The 21,710-nt window shown below is 33.2% G+C and overlaps 1 long non-coding RNA gene across 1 annotated transcript in view; it reads left to right on the forward strand.

Annotated features, from left to right (window-relative positions):
* Positions 1-7,669: 7,669 nt before the first annotated feature.
* Positions 7,670-21,710, forward strand: part of LOC135072278 (uncharacterized) — a 42,621-nt gene continuing 28,580 nt past the window's right edge. The window contains exons 1-2 of the long non-coding RNA XR_010257391.1: positions 7,670-7,782; positions 8,269-8,416. This is a non-coding gene — a long non-coding RNA (uncharacterized LOC135072278). The remainder of the gene's footprint in view (positions 7,783-8,268; positions 8,417-21,710) is intronic.

Consider the following 21,710-nt stretch of genomic DNA (forward strand, 5'->3'; position numbering starts at 1 on the left):
AACTCTACACGCCTTAATTAAACAAACTCTACACCTGGAAGGTTAAAGAGGAGGCCTATGTTAGAAGACGAACCTCAAAGGCTGATATAGATAGCATACCTACAGATAGACGGCCGTAGAATACTGCCGTAGGCTCGTTGTAGATAATAATACAGATAACACAGTTTTCGACCTAAGGCTGTCGAGATTAAGCCAATTTATTATAACACCCATCAATTAACTAATCCAATTCAAGCCTAATGAGGTAGGCGCGACAATACACTAATTATAACATTCACAGCATACGATAGATCACTCGAACAGGGTCAATGTCACGCACTGACCTGCCAGGTTATGCGCATTCGTAACATTCACCTTGCATTGAATGTACGAGACTTGTCAACCTGCGCATTTCTTGCATTTTTTAACTTTCGGTAATGAGGCAAATAAAAGGGTGTGGCTGGTGGTACACGTGTCATTCTTTTTTTTTGTAGTAAAGACACTTAAGCGACAATTGCCTAAATATGAAAGTGACTCGTGATCCGAGGAATGTGGGGTCGAAACTCCGCCGCTGCTGGACTATTGTGGTGAACCCACTCGTAACACAAGCACATGTTTAGGTTACCACGTGGGGTTAATGGTACTATGAGTAATTTATGCAATACAAATTACTAATTAAACAAAATATTTTATTGGCAAGGTTGAATTTGATCTCATTTACACACAAATACTTAACACGCTCTACTTTTACAGAAAATGTATTTAAAATTATTTATGTCAGAGAGTTGCAAAGAATGTTATTGGCAGAACACAATTTAAATACTGACTGAATTGTAATTTATCGCTAAAGTTACCGAAAAGTTGCTATTCAAGTTTTATCAGAACCGTACGGGGGCAATCTCAAATGCAAATTGGACTGCAGTTTTGAGAGTAAGTCACCGACATTGACTCACTGTCGATAGTGGGGCTGGATTTATTAGTTAGTTATTAACGTGGAAATACAGGGTGTAGGGGAACAAAAACATAACTCTCCTTCTGGCGCAGTCGGGTAAAAACACATGTAACGAAGAAAAACACCTTGGTATTAAATAAAAGATCGTTTGTAATCTAAGGACTAAACCTGCTACGTTCATCCAGTCAAATAAATTGGACATAGGAATAAAAGAGGATTACATCTCTTCAAACTTAGTAAAAAACGCCCCTGTAGCGCTTAACCTAAAGCATTTAGATAACAATTTAAGATTCACTTCTTTATTAAAGGTTTTTTTATTCAGGATGGAACAATTCCCTTGAACACCCTAAGTAGGTAAGTATGTAGTTTGTAGATGCTAGTTAAAACAGATTAGAATTAATTATACCTAGTCAGTATTTAATTCTTGTAACTTCCAAGTAAGGCGATGTAGATCAAGCCAAATTGAAAGATCTTGAAACAGCTACTGGTTAGTTGCCTCTGCAACCTACTGACCGAAATTAAATTATTACAAACAGAATACCATCCTGTGAGCATTAGACTTATTTCAGGATAGGCACGGGAGACGGGACTATTCGTAGCTCTCGTTCCCACCGCTGCAACTCCTGTGAGCCAGGATCTTGACCGCCAATAAAAACCCAACCAGTGAAGGTCAAGTTTGTCCCGGGGGAAAGTTTACTGTCATTTGACCCGCAACGAAAAAGAACATAGGAGGAGTTCGAAGTTAAGATTCGACTTCCTTCCATTGCAAAGCGGATGGATTTCTGGATAGGCAGTAGGTACATACTCGTAAGCATAACGAATTTCAAACCACTGTATTTTCACAATTAAAACACCGTTGTTAGTTGTTATTTCCTAAACTGTGTATGCACCTTATGACCTTGCCATCAAGAATTCACGTCATAGTTTTACATAGATAATATGTAGTTAGGTTAGGTACTTATGTAAAACAGTTTTTTTAAACCCAACCATGAATTCAATTTTGTACCTATAAAAAATATTTACATTCCGAATACGCGTCATTGATAAACCTCTTAAAACTTGCAAAAAGAACATTCTGAATAAAAAAATAAGTAATGGACATACAATAAAAATAAACAATAATTTAAATTATTAGGTCAAGCTACCAGTTTGACGGAACCAATCGTAATCAAGGACATATAAATCAAAGGTCCAATTCAGATAAAAGTGGTAGAAACAACTGGACCACGCCCTGGCCATATTTAGATTATAACTTGTACAGATATTGAGAAATAATCTTTATAAATTACATACACAATCATTCTTTTTGAAAGTAGCAGATGTAAAATTGATTGATCTGTACCTACATCTTAATATGAGTAAGTTTGACAAGCTATATTTTTGGAATACAAAGTTATACATTCACGTGAACAAAGCCTACGCCCGTATTCACAAACATTACTATGAGGTCTCACAATGCGCGTTGACACACGAACAAATCACAGAGCTCTATTCAACGCTGTGCGTTCTATTTTCTGCTTCACTTGAGCAAGCTTTTTTTGTGAATACGGGCGCTAGTTAGTTACTAGGGACTATAGTTACATACCTTATTGCATAATTTTTATGCCTTCGTCTTCTGACAGAAAGCTTTTCAATAGGTATAAATAAGATAAAATAAAATAGATACCTATAAACACATGAATTATCGCTATAATTCCAATATTAATACAGTAAACATAAAATAATGAAAGTGTGCAATATTGGTTTAAGCATAGCCGCCTAAAGCAATGAAACCGTTCATAAGTCTTGTTGATGTCAAAATTTCGTAGAATTAGTGTACTTTAAAACGGTTATAAATCTTACTTTAACCTATTATAATGGACTATTTACACGAGGCCAATAAAAGACAACCTAATATTAACAAGATAACAGTGACAGTCCAATGCAATCGAATTCATTTCTTTAACGTATGAAGAAAAGGCCGCTACCAATCGATCAACATGGAAATAATTTGGGGAGGCCTATGTTCAGCGCCGGTGGACGTCCTATGGCTGAAATGATGATGATGATGAATTAATAGCGAAATATATTGAATTAATAAAGTTTGTTTTATTTCGTGTGTTAGGTTTTCTTCTGTAGTGTTGATTAAATCAAACAACATTAAGCTAGGCCTACGATGCGCGCCACGATGAGCTTTTATCGACCCATTTTATAAATACGATAATCGTCTAAAATCATCGACAAAATTTTATCGCAGCGCACATCCTAGCTAAGGTGGTGTCTGACGTACTTTTCACGACGATCACGTTGATCCAAGTCGGTATTGCTTAATATTTTAGCTAACCTCCGAATTAACACTGAGAGGAATAAAATTGTCAAATAGAGTTAGATCTAAAAAATAGATTCCAGAACTTCTGAGTCAAAAGGACCACGGAGCAGTGTGTAGACTAATCGACCGCCCCACCCTTGTTGAAGCTTCTCTATAGGAACTTAACCACTGCCGTAAAATAACATCTCTATCGGTTTTCTACGGGCTACACTTTGCTATCTTTTCCGAACACTATAATCCGGGCCTTTTCAAGGCGAGAGTGAATAAGCACTTACAGGGTAGATATATACCATCCTAGACAGCATCTCTCTTAACATCAAATGCGATTGCAGTCAAGTACCTACCTTGTTCTGCATAAAAAGGGTCCTAAATATCAGTTTATGGATTTATTAAACTAATAGCTGACAGTAAAAGGCACTTAATTTAAATTACAAAACTATCAAAAGGATCTTAGCCCATGATAATTGATACTTGAATGAGTTTTCAAGTAATAAGACTTGTAAATAATTTCTCGTACTAATTAATTTTATTTAATTCTAATGAATGTGTATGATACGCTGGGTGCAATTCTTGAATACAACGTCAGTTTCACTTTTAATTAATTTTGTCTTTAAACCTAAAACTTCCTTGTTATTGACGAATTTGCATATTGATTGACAGCATTTCTGGCGCCTGTTAGATTAGATAGAATGTTGATTAGAATCAAAATATTTTTTGCTGATTTTAGAGGTCCGTCTTCATAGTTACTTGTTATTGAGAAAACCGACGGTAAAATAAGTATCAACAGTATACATATTTTTACCTTGAGATGATTACCATACCTCTATGGATTAGGCAAAATTTAAAAAAAATGTGTCAATCTCTTCTCTCTTTTTTGAATACCTACCTATGTCCCTAACCTAGAAGTCGAATAGTGGATTAAAGATTTTCTCCACCATTGAACTTAAATAATTATTTTTTTTTACTTTTTAAGAGCAATAAGTAATGATTTCCATTAAATAAATGTGGAAAAGGGAACACTTTAGAGTAAAAACCTTGCCTGAAAGCAATCTCTACTCATTCTAAGATTGCTTCTGTTCAAATCCGAAGTTTCCCGAGTTCGATATAAATCAAGACTTAATGGGTCAAAGCGACTGGCTGTCTGTACCTTCACAGTTATGCGATCAGATATTCCTGAGGCTCTTATTATGATGGCAGTAGAGACTAATATGTAACCGTAAAAGCTGGTAATGAATGGACACTCAAAATCATTATCATACTTGTCTTTAGCGAACAAGCATTCGGACCTAGATTGGTACAATTGCGCTTGCTTGCACGTTCTTGAATATGTATATTTGTAACTCTATAAATAATCATTAAAAGGTTTTTCAGATAAACTCTACGTAGCAGAATTTGGCATTAGTTTATCCTTAGGAAGTCTTCGAGTCAAAGCACATGATGCATTTCGCAGCGGTGGTACATTGTTGGAGCGGTGTCGCTGCGTCTGCGTCGTCTTACATAGAATATCTGTGGCAGCGCGTCGGCGATATCTTTGCGGTGTACTTTGGCTGTTCCTTGAACAAGTATCTAACAAACATTTTTTTTTTGAAGATGTGTGTGGATCAATGTCGAAACTTTCTCTCACATACGGGATAATGTAGAACTTTGTAATATTGGGATATTTAAGAAAAAGCATTCCAGAAAAAAATTTCGATCGTGTTTTAATATTTTCGAAACATTTATAGATAGAAATTCGAAAACTTCATTAAATACGAGTAAAATTGATTCAATTAATTAGAACTTAGAACTTTACCCCCTTCCATAAAAATTTTAATGCGCACCTTGAACCTAGTGAATTTTAACACTTTGTAAACGATGGTTGTGGACTATGAGGGAGCAGGGCAGGACTACTATTGAATGAAACTCACAATAACACTTCACTTAACTTTATATTGCACAAAAGAGCACTTTTCTTGTCGAATAAAATCGAAATACTGCCATATTGTCAAGAAACAATATAAAAAAAAAACAATAAAAAATTCAAACATTCTAAACATAAATAGAAAAGTAAAAAATAATAAAAAATAAATAAATCTAAAAGAGGTCTGTCGCCAACACACTTCAAATGTTATTTTTAAACGCGCGTTCAAACTTTTTGTGGTAAGGCCCTATTACTTGTAGTTTTTGTAGAATTCCTAAGAATTTGCGTGCTTAGTGCATGTAAGCTTTTTGTTAGCTTACACAAGTTTGTAGCTGCACTTTCGTAAGAACTAGTGTTTAACATAATGGTCAGTCTCTACCAAGTGTTAGGCAGTGTAATTAATAGTTCGTTTTAAATTAGCCTTATCGCGTTTACTTGGTGTTGATATAACTAGTATAAGGAATTCGATCTGAATGTTAGTATATCGAAGTTGCACACTTCGTTAATAGGTAAAGAAAGGCCAATATTTTATTATAATATTGGATAACTTTTAATATGCTACTAATCTTCGTATATTTTTTACAATAAATTTAAAGTTGGTATAACCTACTCGTAATCCTTTGTAGTACTGCATTTATGGCATAAAGAACGTCAAAAATTGTAAAGATCTTCGGTTTCCTGTTATGATAAAAATTGTAAGTTCGATAAGGAATTTATTTATACATGCATAATATTATTATTATGCATTCTGGTTTTATTTTAGTTAGATTAGTCGACCATTTCTTCTATTTCGTCCGACGTAGGACTGCCTACATGGAAAACCAATCAACTTTCCAAAGACACTTTAAAAGAATGGTTTGTTCCGAAGCAGTCGTGGGGTTAATACTGGCACGTGTAAAAGTTCATTTTAAAAGTCTACTTGCAAAAATAAATTGAGTTTTATGAGTTTTTTTATGTAACAGCCAGTCCTCTACAAAGGCCGATAAAAACAAAACTGCACGCGGTAGAACTGCAGTCACTTGTTACTTAATAACCGTTAATAGAATAACACCTACAAACGGGTTCCTATTAGATTGAAATGCAATCTGTTTAGAACTAAAAGTAACTGTCAAACCCAAGTAGTTATTAGTTACGGCAATATTACGGAAGTTTTTCCTTGTGAATGTTTAAAATCCATCATCGCAACTAGTTATTAGGCCCTATTGATTTCAAAAGACATTTCGCTAGACTGCATACATTATTGCAACTAGCACTACATTGTAAATTAATAATATTTAATTTGCGTTCAGTTAAAATTTGCGTTATACGATGAAAGCTTTCTATATGAGTTGATAATAAATAGTGAGGAAGTAAAGGGTAAAACTCATCTTAACACTACGCAAAAAAATTATGTTATTCATAGTATTATGAGTTAATGCTAAAAATTCGAGTATGAATCTGTAACTAAAACTACAAACTTTTTTTGTAATTTTTCTCTACTACCTAAATATCTATGTCAGTTTGTAAAGTTAAAAAGTGCGATATTCAAAAGTAATACATACCTACAGATTAATTATTTTGTATTAACTCGTATTGGAAACCTCATTTTTTGCCTAATACCTAACTAAAATTACTTTTTTTTAATCAAAGTTATTGGAAATAAAATTTATTGCAAAAAACCTTGCACAATTCACTGTTTAACATTATTGTTGTAACGAAGAACTACTAAATATTGTACTTTTTGCAAGTTACATCTCTGCGACGAAAGCTGGGCCGCAAAAAATGGTGTCATTTTATCAATGCGCCCAGTGGAGCGCGAAATGTTACATTACAGGTCTACGACGAAGTCTAGGTAACTAGGTAACTTAATAAACTTCCAAAATGGATGAATAGTATCGTGGTGAAATATTTTGCACTTGTAACGTCGACTCAATTATGGATTGGTAAAGTCGATTACTTATAATTTAGATTCAATTATGATTGCACGTGCAAAAGCCAATTAGGAAACCGTTAAGATAATTTAAGTTCACATAAAAGAAAAGGTAGGTACCTATTGAATGAAATCCGATGAGACACGCTCCAAAATGCAAAGAGATGCTAGCGGGAAATGAGATGAAGGTTATAATAATAATGCTCTACCACCGCATTATTTACGTTTTAATTTTAAAATTAATTGATATTATTTATAGTTCATTCTTCATAATAAATCACTATACAATATGCAAAATATTTTCAATATTCCGAGAACATGAAACATTTATGCATTTTACCGGGTCGAGCGCATCGAAAACAAAACGTTGGTGCGCTTTTGCTTCTGCTAGAATGTTTAGTGATTGCGTCAGTAACATTAATTGATTTTCTATTGTTAAACGGACGATAGGTAGGTCCATTTAGAAAAAGAGTTACGACCTACTTCGGCAGAGCGCACTGGCCGGCGAGAATAATTTTTTTTCGAATATCGATTCTCTTTTATTTTTATCTTGGGATTTTTCTATCGTGCGTTCCGCGTTTAAATAATTTTGTTATTCAAAAATGCAAATGAAGATGATAACGTCATCAGAAAAACAATATACAGAAAGTGACATTTTAATTTGCACAATGAGGTGAAAAATCGAGAGGGAAAATCCGGAAAACTAACACCGATAACACGAATAAATAAAGTAGGTAAGTATTGTGTAATTTATCTCACTGCAAAATATTAAAACAATCTTGGATCAGACTCAGGTAGATCTAAGATCACGTTTTGTTCGCAATTGAAATACCATAGGCTATGTAATTAGCTATTAATAGTTATTACTACCTGGCTATTATGGCACATATTTGTTCCCATGAATACTACCTATTGAGATCTAATTGAAATAGGTCGTTTATGGAAATTACTAAATAACATAATTCTGCAGTAAGTACTTGGACATAACTGTTGCTAATAGAAAGATTCGTTGTTCTTAGAACACAACTCTACAATCGTTAAATGGCATTTGGGCAGGCCTGCAGAACTGACTTGATGATAGATAAATTCTTAATTAGCTACCTATCTATGTACCTAAATGTATACAAACTAGTACAACTATACAGACGTAGAGTAGGTATTGTCAATGAATTTGTATATATAAAGTGCTCTTGCTCATCACATTAAAATGTCTCTTACAGAATATGAACCTGACACTGCAACAACAATCTGAAACTGGCGCTTATCTACACTACTTATTTGATATCAAAACTAAGTACGAGTAATCAGATATCCAGTTTGATAAAAATGCAAATCCACACTTCAAGTGCCTCAAGTAATCTAAAGAATGTAAGTTTCGTCAGTCCATCAGATAGAGCGGCGCGCGCGCAGCGTTGCGTCTCCAATCGGTATGCACCGCGACACATTGATTTATGCGACACATCTGGAACTTAAATCACTTTTTATAAGAGTTTAGATAGTTGAAAGTGATTAGGGAGCATTTGAAATTCATTAGGTTGAAGATACCTTGGATTTGGTAGAGCTGTGGTGCGATGCTACAAAAATTAAAAATACAAACAATAAAATGACACATCTGATTATGTGACTTTTTCACACTCGTCTCGCATTCCACAAAACTTGCTATCTTTCATGCCTTATTTATGTGTTGCTGTTTTCTTTGCTATAGAGTGTAAATCTGCTGATAAAAAGTAGGATGAACTAATTATTATTTCTACTATTTGTCTTATTTTAATTGTAGTTCAAGGCTAATCAAGGTCTTACACATAAGGGAACTTGTGAACTTGTTAGCTAGTTTGTGAAAAAGTAACAAAAACAAATGAACATTACTATACACAATCTATTGCAGCTAGTAGTAGTAACTGTAGTGCCATTCACGTAGAAGATTTAATTGTGTTAATGAACTAGACAATGCCAAAATAAACCGTGTAATGATGTCAAGAACTAACTAAAAGTAAGACCAATCCGAGCGCGCCGTTATACAATACCGATGTAACAAAAGCACTTGAGTAACACCTGTAAACGAAGTAAAGTCAGAGTAATAAATCACACCACAGTAGGTAGTGTGACTAATCTTTAGAAGCTGATCCGTTTAAAATCACTTTCGCTCGAATGCTGCCACATAATACCTACATAATAATATGATGTTAAAAAGGTGGTTACATCAAAGTTTCTAAGGGTTATGGAAAATTGCGAAGAAAATTCTAACTTATAAGGCATTTTAAAGTTAATCAATAATCATGGGTTAAGATAATGTCCACAACTTGTTACATACTTAACTGTTTTGCAGATATTCTAAGTGTTGATGATGAAAAATGAATTAATTCATATCAAGTTCGGAGTTTTTTTTTTATATTAAGATTATTAGTAATTTGTGTAATAACAAATTACTAATAACCTACTTCCGTTAGCCCCTCGTACTAAGCTAAATATGCTTGTATCACGAGTGACTCGTTAGCTCACCACAATAGTCGAGCGGCGGTGGGATTCGAACCCGCATTCCCCGGATCACGAGTCGGCCAGTCCGAGTCGTGGCTTCGTTTAATTGTGCGAAACCAACAAGCTCCGATAATAACTGTAAAATTACTTAAAATTCAAATATATGTTTATTTAAAAAAACTAGGAGACGAAGAAAGTATCAATGTTATTAGTTCGCAAGTGTCTGCGTGGACAACATAATAACGAGTGATCAACAAACGACTTCAAAGTCTTCAAACGCGTGTCAATATTTTTAATTTTCTTTGTTTACTTGTACAAGCTTGGCCAGTGGTCCAGGCCTTCTCTAACCTAGTAATTTAATATGATTGTTCAGGCGCGGCGTGGGCGTAGGTAGTGATCATAGGTTCCGGCCTAAAGTGTGTAATTTAGGTTCCTCTTTGCATAACATGGGACTAAAATAGAGCAACACTGTGTTGCCGACAGCATCCGTTCGCATTTTACCTGCTTATTAAATTGGTCAATGTTTTGGTATTTGACGAAAATTTTGCTAATAAATGTGCAGTTAATTTGTGAACACATGCAAAAGATATTTTAAATTTCCTAATGTACAAAAAGCTAGCAAAAATCCTTCGAATGTTGCAGTTTAATAGGGGAAAAAAGTTTTTCAGTGAACACAGGCAAGGCCGATGTCCCTTTTCTTAAAACGTGTCCAATGAACGAACGCCTACAAGATTTTCTGGCAGCCACTGATTCTTTCTATTGGAATAGAAATAGACTTAAACGGTACAATAATAATTCGAACTTGTTTGCGTTCAAAATTTGTGCTAATAGGTAAGACAAAAAAAATGTTTTCTTTACATTTAAATTCAGCAGTGCATGTTAAGTTGCCAGAATTAAACCGCTCTTAATTTATCAAAAGAACTCGCAACTTAAATCGTTTTTTAAGCGTCATTCTCGTACATTTTGATAATAAAGATGGTTCTTCGGACAATTTCCCGCCGCAGTCTAGCATGCCTTGTTAATGATGCCCCGCAACGGAACAGTGCCTTCCTTGTTTGAATATCAATAGATTAACTATCGTGGAAGGCGTGCATAACACAATGATTAGGTAGAAAGTTCAGCAATAACCATAGAGATTGGAGGGACGTGAATACCACTTGCTACTCGGTGGGCGCACCTTGATTCAGACCAAATCCATGGATCCATATGGATTTATTACTTACTAGCGGCCGCCCGCGACTTCGTACGCGTGGATCCCATTTAACCCCCTTCATCTATTTTACGCGGTTTAGATTTTTTCATACAAATGTTTTTTCCCGCTAACTCCCGTTCCCTTGGGAATTTTGCAATATCCTGTTTTAAATGTTAATTGTATCAAGTGTCGTTAAAATCCGTTGAGTAGTTTTTATTTCTATAAGGAACATACAGACGGACAGACAGACAGACAAAAATTTTACTGATTGCATTTTTGGCATCAGTATCGATCACTATCACCCCCTGATAGTTATTTTGAAAATATATTTCATGTACAGAATTGACCTCTCTACAGATTTATTATAGATATAGATTTAAGTGTTTTAAAGTTGTTGAGAGATCTTCTAACATATTAAAAAGACGCAGCCACTTTAAAGGCCTAACAACATAGGGTGAACCATTTATTAGGTAAACAAAAATATTGGTTTGTTCGTCACTTCAATGAAAACATACACTACTTAACTACATATTTATTGAAAAATGACACAACAAAGATTGATTAGGTAATTATCTTTTGAGTATTTTTATATTATTTTAGTATTTTTTACACACGCTATAATATACTTAAAGTGTTTGTTATTTGTATGGTTACACAAACATACTTCAAAGTTTATTTGGCCGCTTGAATAAATATCAAATAATTATTTAATATTAGTTTGACCACAAGAGGTATTTTATAATGTGAATGTTCTCAATAAACGAATTATTGAGTGAGTAGGTATTTAAAGTGTGTGTATTTTATTAGTATGATACATATAAGAAGAATTCCTTTCCATATAAAATATTTATATTCTTATAGGAGCTACGCTAGCTTCAAACATTTGCTTCCATATTCCCTTTCCCTGAGGTAAATATCCTAATTGATAGCTAACAAAAGAGTTGTTACTGTCAGGCCACCCGTAGTTCCGCCTCGACTTCTGGTCTATACGTAGGAATTGGGACAATACATGTTTCCTGACTCTAAGATCACGATTCTTACGGTAAAATCCAGGGCTAATAAAAAGGGTTCGGAGACATATTCCTAAAGAATTCGAAATTCAGTACGTGCACGAAATCACAAGACAAATCCTTATAATGTGATTGAAATTCGCATGCGAATGGAAATTCTTTGCCTTCAGAAATATGCCTCCAGAAAAGAGTTGGTATTCGTAAACTTTTAATATACTAGTTACGTGAACTTGTATTAGATATTTTATTTTAAATCGGTTTGTAGAAAAACCTCCGTTTGTAATCCAATTTTTGAGGACCAAGTTGATAGCTAAAAGTAAAAGTTGTCCCATACTTTGTACAGTGTGGGTAACATTCGATTTAATTTCTATCACACCAATCTAATCACTGTAGCATTTATTTACTTGCAATTAAGTGTCATTTTATATTATTTCATTTGTTTAACAATGTTTCAACACGATTTTGCACATAAATGTTTACCTGCTAACTTTACAGCATCGAATCAAAATCTATTATAGCTGTTACATTGTTTAAGGCACTGGAGTTGTGTCACTCTGATCCAGATCGCGAACAAATATCTCGGGTTTACCTTAAAGGTCTATTATACCGTTTTATGTCATTTTCATGGGCCACGATATGGTACTAACGTTTTGCGAAAATTAAATAGAAGAAATTAAGCAGGGCGATTTCAATTTCTACAATGTTTAACGTTTAGGACTACTGTCCAGTAGAAGATATTTTAAATGTTAACTTCTATTAATAAAGAGCACATGAAGCTTCATGATGAAGTAGCGTGGGCAGACTAGTTGGACCGACGATCTCGTGAAGGTCGCGGGAAGAGCCTGTCGTTGTGGTCGTCATGGAAAGCCTTGGGGGAGGCCTTTGTCCAGCAGTCATTTGACTGAAATGAACGTAGCTTCATTGAAACAATATTGTGTAAAGTAGGGTGGGTGTACCAGTAACAAATCGAATAAGCGACATTTTAAAAGTAATTTTGATATTGTGACTCAATTATTACAACAATCATTGCAAAAAAAAGAATTAACTACTCCTTGTCTATCATAGAATCAAGTAGCTTATTCCAATTTTCTTAATAGCTGTAAGGTTTATTTTTATTTAACAATCAATGTGGAAAGTCGCAATATGCCTAAGGTTGACCAGATCGTACCAAGTCGTGTTTGTCGCTTTTATTAATGATTGGTAGAAGTACGGCAGTGCTACCAAACGTAACAAAAGTGGCGGGAAATTCGACAGATTGTTAGTATTTTGATGTGAAATTAGAAATGGTGTACTATTGTGGTTTTAATAGTGTTTCCTGGTGTGGGACTGGTGCACCCACCCTACTTACAAATAGTATTTTTTACAGTTCTCTAAAACTTTAGCAAATTGGAAATCATAAAGATCATTCACCTCATTGTCCGTCTATTATAATAATAAAAGTATCTGATAGTGAAGAATCAAATTATTTTTTTAACGTAAGCTTCAAAAAATATTATTGCAATCAAAACTGTTGCAATTAATATTTTATTTTTCGGAATTTGATTGATTTGAAATAGGTACCTACTACTCACAAATTGTTTATTTTATAAACAAACACTTAAGTCATAAATATCAAATGCTCGGGCAATTCTTTTTTTTTTAGTTTTATTTATATTTACTTGTTAATTGCAGATGCACTTTTACTTAACTTTCTACTGTTTCTTATTCAGTTCCACGTACGTAAGAGTAAAATTTAGAGCTACCGAATCACAATTATTACTTTTCTGTTTATATTTTTTTCGTGTCTGCTTTAAATGCTGGTCAAAATAATTAATTATGTGTTTATTTTTTTATTTGCCTTCCTAATAATTACTTTGTTTCATAATGTTACGAGAACGACACTTAGACATACAAGATGTTATATTTTATATGATTTTCCAAAACGTTCTGACCTATCAGTTTTTAACAAAACCTATATTGCAGGTTGGAAAATTTCAGGGAATAAATTATATGTTCTTTTAAAAAAAACCTTTATCCCAAGTGTAAATCATAGCACTATCAAGAGTAAGGTTTTAAGTATTTTTTGTAATAAGTAGAGCAAAGAAATAAATACTTAAATATTGATAGTAATAAACAAAACGTTTTTAAATCATTACGTTTTCGCTAACAATGTTGATACATTTAGTAAGTAGGTCAGTCACAACGAAATATATTAGTATGGTAATAAACTTCCATCAAAACGCTTATTGTTGGTTATTTATTACCGACCAATATGATAATGAGGTCATTAATATATCAAAATAATTGTATACGACTGTTATATACGATCAAATTCTTAACACTTACGATTATAGCCTTAATATTACTAAGGTGAGACTGAATTCATTAACAACTTAATTTTGCTGTTTGTGGTTTTTTTCATAACCTTAAAGTCAATTGTACAGAGTTCACTTTTGAGTGTTTTTAGATAATTCAGAACAGTCTAGGTGAACTATGGCTTGACAAGAAGGTGTGTAAAGGCGAGCGGTACTGTCAATGAGGTGATCTAGAGTTTATTACTTTGATTTATAGTGATTCGCTTGCAGTATAATATTTGCTACAAATATAGATGACATGAAAGTATCTGGAGCACCAAGATTTATTATATAAAGTAACCCTAAGGTAATTTTAATTATACCTTACCTTGATATTGGGATTTCCACAGAAAATCTTCTCCTATAAGTACTTATATCGAAATCCCTTTAATAGTTAGTTTTATTTTTTATTTCATATCTCTTCCTTCCGCTTCCATATCATATTTCACCTACTTTTTGCAACTTAAATCAACTTATTTTGTCCTTCCTTCTCCCTCCAAGGTTTTATCTTCATTACTCTACAAAAAACAAAAAAAAGTGTCTTTGGTGTGAAAAACATAAGACAGATAGAGCTACATACATACTTTCGCATACCTTTCAGTTTTTTCACAGCTTGTTAAAACAAACTGTTTAACAAATGGACCCACACCCACAAACCTTGATTCAACACGTTAACTGCAATTAAGGGGGCAATTTCATTAGAATTTAAAAATAATTATACTTTCGCACTTGTTCAAAGTCATATCCAAGCTATTTTTAAATTGGATATCAAGTTATGTTTATCATAATTGCGAGTGACAGGAAAAAATGTTTGCAATCTAATTGGTGGGTGCTATTTTATAGTGCAAAAACTGCAAGTAAAGAGTTCCTGGTTATACACTGATTACATTATATCAAGCTATTATACACTGTCGTCTCTAAAGTAGTTGAAATTGGAGTCATTTTGCAATAAAATCATTAAAATCTGATGAGAACTCGTCTGTAGGTATATAAGTATCTTTATTGTCACAACAGATTTCACGCTTCTCTGTGTCTAATGGTTGGATTCCAGTCCAAAAGTCCTGGATCCGATACCTAGATGAAACACAAAAATCGAATCAAACCTCTTTAAATAAATAAATAATAAAACGTTTATTGGTTTTTAACACAAAAAAAGGAATTACAATCATACCGGCTTGTGTCGAATTTTATTGGGAAGTTGAAAAACTCTTAATAACTTGCTAAAAGTGTCATGTAACTTAACTAATTGCGCATCAAATACCGGACAGTTCGTAATAATCGTAATGAAAATTAATTATTAATGTAAAGAATACCTATTTTGAGGTTGTCTTTGGTTTATTTTTTCTTTAAGAGTAAAATGTCATGTCACACGAGCATGTCATGTGTCATGGAGATGTATTTTATAAATTACCGATAAAATGTTAATATTGTTTTAAATCGGTTAATGAAACGGAATAAGAGCTTTGAATGTTAATTCTGTTATTTATTTTCAGGTGAGCTAACATTTTATTTCATAGAAAATAGAATTCTGTTTTGAAAACTGTAAAGTTAGGTTAAAAGAAATCCCGTGTGTACTATATTTTGTGACCATGGACCTATAAAAAAAGTCGGACGGATTCTCATCAACAAAATACTGTGACATTAGGATACACCAGCTTGCCTGTACGTACAGGCCGGCACGCACACATTCACACCCTGATACACCACTTCGAGTGCAAACTTCACACAGTTGACACATTTAACCCTCAGTTTGCATGGTGACTAAAACTTACGTTAAGTGTAAGGTGGAGACCCAGGGACTCCATATTTCAAATGAAGAAAAAATATACTAATACTTACAAAAGTAATATATTTTTTATTTGGTAACATAATATAGTTATTATACTATTAATTGGAAACAACAGAAATGGAAACATAATTAAAATTCATTTAAAAAATAAAATTTTCATGAAGTCGTAAAAATCACATAAAAATCGACATAGGCATTTTGTACCTCTTAAACTTAGAAAAAAAATTAACCAAATTTTTTTTTCTCTCTAAATTATGTGGACATAACCGTCTTCTTGATAAATAATATGTAAAATGTTAGAAAAAAATTAACACGAAAAAACGTGCAATGGCTTAGTAACTACTACGAGCAGCACATTGCCTGCCAAACTTTTTCGAACAATACAAGCATATTTTTGTGAAATGAATTTCAAAATAAGCAGTCTTTCTTTTAATTCATCAAAACACATCATCAAAATACAAAATCATCAAAACAAATCTTTCGGGAAGTAAAATGTTAAATCCTCTTTTTTTTCTTCATCGCCTGCATTTTCTTCTACACTTTCTTGCCAGTCCCTCATATCTGAGGCTTCATTTCCATCTAACGTATTGATAAATCATGTATTGTGACTGTTTGATGCTTATTTGATCCACTCAAACCGTAAATAAACCATAATTTAAAAAATAAAACATAATATCATAATAATAAATTTTGTTACGCAAAGTGTATGGTGGAGTCCACGGGACTCCACAAGTGTCAATTACTCAACTTTCTGTGATGCGCACGCAGATGACCTCTCGCCCCCGTGTTGGCCACGACACCAAAGGAAGCTACTCAAGCGCACAGCACTTTATTCGCGTATTGAAAAAAATTATGAACCAAAACAGTTTCACATGGAGTCCCTGGGACCTACCATGCAAATTGAGGGTTAAGCAGCGAAAAAACAACACGAATACGACATGTCTTGTGTGATGAAATTGTGTAAAAACCGTTCTGTTCGAACAAACAAAAATTAAGGAATCACATTTCACAGGCAAAATAATAATCCAATCACTTATTTCCCGACATTAAAATATTGAAATTAATTGAAATCAAACGTCATTCACTCGAAAAAATAATACGTCAAAGACCAGTTCTCAGTTATTTACGTGGGAAAATTACCCGAAATATGGGAAATTAATAATAATTTTAGGACTTTTTAGTTATTTATTACGCATACTATGGAAATAAAATAATTTATCATAATAATTGTGTTTTAATGGGATATATTTTCATAGGCAAATTTGATCCTTCCCAAAAATGTGGAACTGCAAAATTCAAATTTTCTTACATTGATTGCAAGTCAGTGTCAGGTTGTATGTTAAAAAAAATCTATCAGAGATAATAATAATATATTGATGATGCATAAGATTATGATTATAATGTACACAAGATTCGTAATTTGTAACTGCGTGAATCATTTTTGATCAACATTATGTACATACCCTGACACACTGACTTGCAAACAATGTAAGAAAATTTGAACATTGAAAATTTCGCGCCTACCTCAACGCATTCACCTTTCATCCTTTTAAAATGGCACGGAATAATTCTGTCTACATTTCCAAGTAACATCTGCCGATCTATATTTTTCTTAAAATAAATGGGTAAAATGTTTTGGCTAACATGGCATCCCTAAATTCACTCACACAATAGACAAACGCCAAAATTTTGCGTCACAGTTTTGTTGTAGCGCGAGTTCCGTCCGCCTTTTTTTATAGGTCCATGTTTGTGACATGACTCAGGCATTTGACCACGTAAAACATGACATTCTGATTGACAAACTCATGACATATGGTATTCGAGGCAATGTAGCACAACTAATAAAATCTTATTTAGACAACAGGAAACAATATACTTCCATTACACGTTTAAACGATAACTCGAAACTGGAAGTAGAATATCGATCAAATGAACGTCATGTTGAATATGGTGTACCACAAGGTAGTGTCTTGGGCCCACTATTATTTATAATTTATATTAATGACCTACCTCGATCTACTGACAACCCTATGACTCTTTTTGCGGACGATAGTACTCTGACTGTAGCATGTAAGCGACCTGACATTTATGAAAATGACATTAATAATTCTTTGACATCAATAATTTCATGGTTAGACAATAATAATTTAAAAATAAATATTTCTAAGACACAAGTTATGAAATTCCGACAAAGAATAATATCTGCACCTGACATAAATGTAATATACAATAACATGACAATCTCTGAAGTAGACAGTGCAAAATTTCTAGGAATATTCATAGATAAACAACTGAACTGGAGGACACACATAGAGTACCTAAGTAAAAAGTTGAGTAGTTCTGCATACGCACTATACAAGTTAGCTCCACTACTAAACGTTGATTCTCTGCTCTTGGCGTACCATGGCTTAGTGGCGTCGAATTTGAGATACGGCGTTATTTTCTGGGGGAATTCTACTGACAAAGAAATTATTTTTAAAATGCAGAAACGTTGTATACGAGCAATGTTTGGAATGAAAGCGGCTGATAGTTGTAAGCCAGTTTTCAAAAAACATAAAATTTTAACATTTCCGTCAATATATATTTTAGAAATAGTACTGTTTGTTAAGGCCAATCCGTCACTTTTTATTCGTTTAGAGGATGTTGTCAGTCGCAACCGACGCGACTACTCAAGACTACGGATGCCCCCCTCAAATTCAGCTCTTATGAGTAAAAGTATATTATGTATGGCACCTAGAATTTACAATAACATCCCCTTAACAATAAAAAAATTAGAATTGTATGAATTTAAAATGAAGGTTAAAAATTTATTAATTGAAAAATGTTATTATAATCTGACGGACTTCCTAAGTGACAAATTTTGATTTACTTCTTAATATTTTATTTTTTTCCATTTAATCTGATTATGCAACATTGACTTTAACTTTAATTTGATTTGATTATGCAGTATTATTGTAATTGATATTTTATTTTTAATTTAATTTGTACACCGCAAAGGTACGACATGTTGATACCATTTTAAACGCTGACTTAACACCTTATGTACACATGTTTGAACAAATAAATGTATCTTTATCTTTATCTTTATCTTTATCTTGAGCAATAAAACTGTTATTTATTTTCAGAAACGCATAAATGCTTTTATTTCGAACAATATCATTATAAATTAACATTCGCTGCAATTATTTCAAGAAAAATGGAGAAGTTGAGATTTGATTTTATGGTGAAGCCAACGGCAGATGGAAAGTCAAACACCATTTACATTACCTCAATAGGTACACCCGAAGGAAAGGTTTTTGAAATGCCCCAAGAGTACCAACCTGTAAACCTACACCAAGTAATCTGTAATACGTCTAACTATGTCAAGGTAAAAAAAACATTGATCAAAAGACATCAAATAAGGAGAATTTGGATAACCTTGACAAAAGATATCTCAGATATATATTTGGATGAGGAACAGAACTTACAGTTTAATGATTTTTACTTAGAAGAAATTTCTGAAGAAACGAATAACACTGAACCTATGCCCAGCGGTTCGAATAAAACATTAGAGGAATTGTTGGAAAGATTGCTTGAGAGTAAACAAACTAAATCTGAAACTCAGAATTTAGGGAAAATTGCAAAAGATTTTACCATTGAAAAGTTCACTGGCAGAAACTTAAATCCCTACCAGTGGATTAAGAATTTTAATAAAGAATGTGAACGGTTTCAAATAAAAGAGGATAGGAAAAAGATTGAAATATTGAAGAATTTTATGGAAAATTCCAGCATAGATTGGTATAGCTGCATGATAATGAAATTTACAGTGGAATCAGAATGGGAACAATGGGAGAGAAATTTTTGTGAAACTTTTGCAAACAAAGGATGGTCACCCATTAGATATGCTTTCGCGTTTAGGTATCAAGCAGGTTCATTGCTTGATTATGCCTTGAAAAAAGAAAAACTGATACTGGAAGTAAGGAAAACTATTGATACTGGAACACTTATAGATCTTATAGCATTTGGCTTACCCAATTATGTGGCGGACAAAATTGATAGAGGAACTTTAGTAAGTACGGAGGATCTTTACAATAATATTGGACAGTTGGAACATCTTGTCGGGAGAAATAAATACGACAAAAAAAATACTACACAATATTCTGACACAAAACAAAAAAAACTGAAGAGAAAAAACCATGCTCAATTTGTGTGAAAGAAAAGAAAGGGAAACGTTATCACTCTGAGGAAAATTGTTGGTTTAAGAATAAAAACAAAACATCAGTTGTGAAGACTGTAAATAACTCGGAATTAGAAGTTGAACTGAACGAGGAGAATCAAAAAAACTAGAAGTGCCACCATTAATAAAAGTAAAGTTACTATTAAATGACACTTTAAATGTTTCTGGAATCTATGACTCGGGTTCAAATGTGTCATTAATTAATGCGAAGTTATTAAATATACAACCAAGGAAGGACAAAAAGGATATACAAATAGTAAACTTGAAGACTATTAATGGTGAGAAAAAAACAAAAGGTATGGTGAAACTTAAAATAAAAATATATAATATTGAGAGAGTTATGGATATTTTTGTAATAGATAATGAGAATTTTAACTACGATTTTCTGATTGGTTTGGATTGTATCAAGAATTTCAAACTAATGCAAGATGAGGAATTAAACATCATACAGGGTAACAATCGAAAACAAAGAGATGAAACTTGTATTGAAGAGGACTTAAGTAACAAAGACTACCAGCATAATGTTTGTTTAAATTAACAAAATGTCAAGATTCCTGATGTACTAGGTGACAAAAATGAAGAAAATGTTGGTTTACAAACTGGAGTATTAAAACCAGAAAACAGTTATATAAATAAATGTGAAATAAATTTTAATGAACACATTGATGCTGAAAGATTTGAGATATTTGTAAATCATCTTGACTTATACCAACAATCAGAAATTGATAGGTTGATAGAGAAATACAATCAAGTTTTTGCAAAGGATAAATATGATATCGGTACTGTACGAGATTATGAAGCTCATATTGACTTGATGGTAGATAAATACTGCTGCAAACGTCCATACAGATGCACGGCTGAAGATAGAACAGAAATTGAAGGTCAGATAGCAAAACTATTAAAGAACAATTTAATCGAGGAATCTTATAGTCCATTTGCTGCTCCAGTAACTTTAGCATATAAAAAGGAAGATGGAAGAAGAACGAGATTATGTATAGACTTTAGAGAATTAAATAAAATTGTCGTTCCCCAATCTCAACCTTTTCCGTTAATAGAGGATTTAATGATTAAAACTGTGAATTGTGAATATTTTTCTACTTTTGACATAAATTCAGCATTTTGGTCAATTCCTTTGAAAAAACAAGATAAATACAAAACTGCATTCGTCACACAAGAAGGCCACTATCAATGGACGTGTCTCCCATTTGGATTAAAGACGGCACCTGCCATTTTTCAAAGAATATTGGGAAACATCATAAGAAAACACGAACTCTCTGGTTTTGCGGTAAATTTTATTGATGACATTTTGATTTTTTCTACAACATTTGAAGATCACATATATAAGAGCATATATCAAGACTACTCGAGGCAATACTGAAGGAAGGCTTTAGATTGAAATTTTCTAATTGTACTTTTGCAAAAACACACGCAAAATATTTGGGTCACATAGTGGAAAACAATTCGGTCAGACCATTGAAAGATTATTTATCAGCTGTTAAGGACTTTCCAGTTCCTAAAACAAGGAAAAATGTACGTCAGTTCCTGGGGAAAGTAAATTTTCATCATAAATTCATACCACGCAGTAAAACTCAGTAAAACTCATTTATTTCTGTAAGTAGGCTTTAAAAAAGCACTTTTACACGTCCC

Source organism: Ostrinia nubilalis, chromosome 5 (genome assembly GCF_963855985.1).
Source record: "Ostrinia nubilalis chromosome 5, ilOstNubi1.1, whole genome shotgun sequence".
Lineage (NCBI taxonomy): Eukaryota > Metazoa > Arthropoda > Insecta > Lepidoptera > Crambidae > Ostrinia > Ostrinia nubilalis.